General features: G+C 37.9%; 1 protein-coding gene and 1 long non-coding RNA gene across 2 annotated transcripts in view; one reads left to right on the forward strand and one right to left on the reverse strand.

The window, feature by feature from the left end:
* Window positions 1-5,000, forward strand: part of PRKD1 (protein kinase D1) — a 430,367-nt gene that overhangs the window by 273,085 nt on the left and 152,282 nt on the right. The gene's annotated exons all lie outside the window — the stretch shown is intronic.
* The window catches only part of LOC138175534 (uncharacterized), a 71,393-nt gene continuing 66,939 nt past the window's right edge, over window positions 547-5,000 (reverse strand). The window contains exon 3 of the long non-coding RNA XR_011172027.1: window positions 547-1,111. This is a non-coding gene — a long non-coding RNA (uncharacterized lncRNA). The remainder of the gene's footprint in view (window positions 1,112-5,000) is intronic.

The raw sequence follows: 5,000 nt of genomic DNA on the forward strand, positions 1-5,000 counted from the left end.
AGATAGATAGATAGATAGATAGATAGATAGATAGATAGATAGATAGACAGATAAAAAGAATAAATAAGCACATGAATGAATAATGAGAGGAGACAGGTGATTCTGCAAATAATTTTGTAAATAATCAAATCAATTCAGCAAGCATTTATTTATTGCCTTTTTTTGGAGTGGGGAGAAGGCAGGGCAAGTGGGGTTAAATGACTTGCCCAAGGTAATATGGCTTGTAAGTGTTAAGTGTCTGAGGCCAGCTTTGAACTCAGGTCCTCCTGACTCCAGGGCCAGTGCTCTATTCCCTGTGCCACCTAGCCGCCCCTCAGCAAGCATTTGTTTACCTATTATGTGTCAGTGTAGCACCAACACAATATTCACAGTGCCTACAGCAGCTATGCATATGCCAGCATAATTCTGAATCACAAAATATAACAGACTCTCCACATGTAAAATAGAACCAAAACATTTATTCAGACACCAGAAAACTAAATCACAACATCAGAAAGTCAAATGCATCGTAGCAACAAAAAATCTATACACAATGACAATGTAGGGGGCTCTGCCATTCCAAGCCTTCCTCCTGCTAGGACCTTCCTACAACCAAACACTCTTAGCTGATTGCCTGCTTCCTCTCTCCCTCAGCTCTAACTGATCCAACCAACTTCCACTCTCTCTCTCTCCTCCACCCTTCCTGTTCTACCAATTTGGCAAACTCCTCCCACCACACACTCATGTGACTCAGGCTTCCATATGACTCAAGCAGTTCACAGGGGCCTATTAATGGATAGGAAAGATCTTCCCATTAAGCAAAAATACATAAACAATACAATCAGAAATGTGCTCATTGTGCTGGTGACCCAAATACCAATCCCTGACAATGAGGAGCTAACTCTCTCCTTCATGAAGTGAGGGATGTAACAAGCACTGAGATATACAGAGAAAAATATATACAAAATAAGCAACAAAGAATTGGAGAGGGGCACTAACAACTGTGGGAATTAGAAAAGACATGTTATACAAGGTGGCACTTGAGTGGAATCTTGAAGGAAGTAGATATTCTAAGAGGTGGAAGTGATGATAGAGATCATTCCAGGTATGAACAGAGGTGGAGCAGCAGCTTCTGAAAAGCAGAAGAAAGAATATCATGTATGGGGAACAAGCAGGTAGGCTAGTGTGGGAGGGATATATGTATAGGGAAGGGGAGGATGGTAACAAGTAATCAGCCTGGAAAGACAGATTGGCAGATGCCAAATTATGAGGCCTTTAAATGTTGAAATAGATTTTGTATTTTATCCTAGAAGAAATGGGTAAATTCTGAAGCTGTTAGAGTAAGGAAGTAATATGGACAGAACTCTGTACTGTATTCCTTTATGGTCATATGACTGATAGCTGAAGAGATTATACGATTTTACTATATCTGTTATTTGTTTTTCAAAATAATTTGATCTAAAAAATTTGCTACCTTAAATACTGCTACTCAAATAAAATGTCTTTCACACAAATGTTGAAATAATATAATTCTATGATATATTTGACTATGGAGATTATTTTGATTGTTTGTTTAACATTAATATCAACTGAGAAATAAAAAGAAACCTATAACTTATTTAGTGTGTTCAATGTAATGGATTTTATTTTGAGGAAAGTTTAAACAAAAGGATTCCCTATTAGAATTTGAAGTTCTGCACATGTTTCTATTGGCAGATGATGCAAAACTCAAATTACACCAAGCTGTGAAATGACAATATCTAAAATTTCACATTAAAATAAGTTTATCAAAAATACTTTAAAAACAAAATGGATGATTAACTCGATTTACAACGTGAAGCGGGAAGGATAACCCTTGAATTAATTAGTTGATGTTAACTATCTTTCTATTACTCTCTGTCTGATTATCTATCAACCTATTTCTCTGTCCCTCTCTACATCTGCAATTGTGGCTGTAGATATTTTGGATAAATGCTTCATGAGTAATTAGGCAACTTCAGAAATGAGTAGTAACAGAAAATAAGTACTAAATTGCTTTAAGAAAATTATACAGTGATCACTGTGATTTTAAGCTGTTCATTGCCAGAAGAGCCCAAATATTCTTCAAGTGATGTTATATGAGTACAAATCATGGAATACCACTTTGTCAGAAGCATCAAATTTGTAGCTGTTGCAAACAGCAATGGGGGAAAATCATGGTGGTAAACATTGAGTGATAAAAAGTTCCTTATCCTGTTATTTTTTTTTCTATCAGTCATTCAATGATAAAATAGGGGAGATTATTGTCTCCTTACATTGCTTTCATGGATTCAAAACACTTTAATCATGTTTCTCTAAGCAAGACTAAAAACTCTCAGATCCAATCACAAAAACACAGTTAAAAAAAAATGACAATAGTTTGATACACTACTCACTAAGCATTTTTTGTTGTATTAGTATGTGATCTTAATAAGGTTTAGAGATAGTGAAGCAAATGAAACTAAAAGTCTACAAACATAAATTAGATCTCCACAAAAAATCAATTTGGTATTTTTTGACCAGATTATATTCGCTTTTTAAAAATCACACATAGAGTAAATAAAAGAGAGTTATTTAACAACAGATTAGGAATTGACCCAACAGGGCTCAAAGGATTTTGCCTGCTGAGCTTTTTAAAAGGTATGCTGCTATGCATGTGAACCAGTACCTTTTAAGGAGAAAGAAAATCTATAGCTCCTCATGAAATAATTGCATTAATGTTAACTTTAACTTTTGAGAGATGACATTATGCTTGATCACTTCAGGATTCTTTAACGCCTACTTAAAATAGGAGAAAAACTACCAATTAATGATAAGGGAATCTCTAAGGGATGCTGTTATTACTGGACATGCAACTATAGATCATTTCAGTATGTCTGACTAAACATTACAGTCATTATGCAGACTAATAATAGCTTGCTTTGAAATATCACTCTACAAATTGTGAAACAATTTACAAATATTTCATTTTATCGTCACAACAACTCTGGGAGTTAGGTATAATTATTATCCCCATTGTATAGATGACAAAACTGAAATAGATCAAGGAGAAGAGACTTGCCTGGAGTCAAACAACTAGTAATTATCTGAGGCAGATTTTGAATTCAAGTCCTATGCTTTCTCTACTATACAACATAGCCTCATATTGGAAACCTTAAAAAGTATATGATACCTTATCACAGTTGACAAATGGTCAAAGGATATGAAAGGCAGTTTTCAGAAGAAGAAATCAATGTTATTTAAAGTCATATAAAAATGCTCTAAATTACCATTGATTAGAGAAATGAAAATTAAAACAATTCTAGTTTCCCACCTCTCTTGTATCACATTGGCTAAGAGGACAGAAAAGGAAAATGACAAATGTTGCAGGAGATGTGGAAAAATTTGGAGCAATTTGGAACTATGCCCAAAGGGCTATAAAACTTTGCATACTAGAGAGCTTGGTTTTCCAGAGGAAGAGGGGGGCGGAGTCAAGATGGTGGAGTAGAAACAGGACCTCCCTGCAGCTCGGCTCTCACCACCTCCAATACATGTGAAAGGGGACTCTGAACAAACTTTGGAGCTTCAGAACCCACAAAATGACACAGAGAAGCTAACCTCTTGCTGAGAACAGCCTGGCAGGCTGGCAGGAATCAGCCAGCACAGAGCACTGGGAGCTGAGCCCAGGTCCACACTGAGGTTTTAGCCCCAGGGCAGGCCTGACCAGCCGCAGGCTGGAGGGACTCAAGATCACCAGCAGCTGTGACTGTCTCCAGATCAACACATAGATGCTAAGGACAAAGTGAGAGCTCATGCAGTGTGGACTTTGGGACCCAGTAGTTGGGAGTGAGTCAGCTTTTGCCTCCAGGGCAAGAAGCTGCTGAGGGCTGCCACACAGCTGCCAGCCACGTGGCAGCTTCAGCTTCTGGATTGCAGACTGTAGAGGACTCAAGCGACCAGTTTGAAGGGTAATCGCTCTTGCTTTAATCTGCTTGGGTCTGGATTGCAATCTAGAGCAGAGGTCCTGGGGTGTGTGTCCAGCTTGCCAGAGCCTGTGGAGGTCTCAGAGAGGGCAACCATCTAATACCTCTGGCAGCTGAGAAAACCCCAGCATTTGGGACAAAAGCTCCTCTGTATGGTGGCAGAGTCCTACTGTGGCAAAAAGCCCAGGGGTCAAGTGATTGAGGGGTGAATGAGCAGGCAAAGGAAACAAAGCAGACAGAAGAACAACATTAGACTCCTATTTTAGGGACAAAAAGAAGCAAAGCATGGAACAGGAGGAAGACATTGAAGTCAGAACTCCTGCACCAAAAGATTCAAAGGAAAATACCAGCTGGTTACAGGCCATAGAGGACCTTAAGAAGCAGATAAAAGAAGTGGAGGAAAAATTGGGAAGAGAAATGAGAATGATGCAAAAAAATTACAAAATCAGAGTCAACAACCTGACTAAGGAAAATTACACCTTAAAAAATAGACTAACTCAAATGGCAAAAGAGGCTGAAAAAGGCAATGAGGAGAAGAATGCCTTAAAAAGCCAAATTTGCCAGATGGAAAAAGAATCTCCAAAGCTCACTGAGGAGAATCATTCCTTCAGAATTAGATTGGAGCAAATGGAAGCTAATGACTTTATAAGAAATCCAGATGCTGTTAAACAGATCCAAACAAATGAAAGAATAGAAAGCAATGTGAAATATCTCATGGGAAAACCACTGACCTGGAAAATTGATCCAGGAGAGATAATTTTAAAATTATTTGACTACCTGAAAGTCATGATCAAAGAAAGAACCTAGAAATCATCCTCCAAGAAATTCTCAAGGAAAACTGCCCTGATGTTTTAGAACCAGAGGGCAAAATAGAGGTTGAAAGAATCTACCGATCACCTCTTGAAAAAGATCCCAAAAAGAAAACTCCTAGGAATATTATAGCCAGGTTCTAAAATTCTCAGATCAAGGATAGAATATTACAAGCAGCCAGGAAGAAACAATTTGAATATTGTGGAAACACAATCAGGATAACCCAGGATC

This window comes from Petaurus breviceps, unplaced genomic scaffold, assembly GCF_028583685.1.
Source record: "Petaurus breviceps papuanus isolate PSGF00001 unplaced genomic scaffold, PetGlider_PUasm1.0 77, whole genome shotgun sequence".
Lineage (NCBI taxonomy): Eukaryota > Metazoa > Chordata > Mammalia > Diprotodontia > Petauridae > Petaurus > Petaurus breviceps.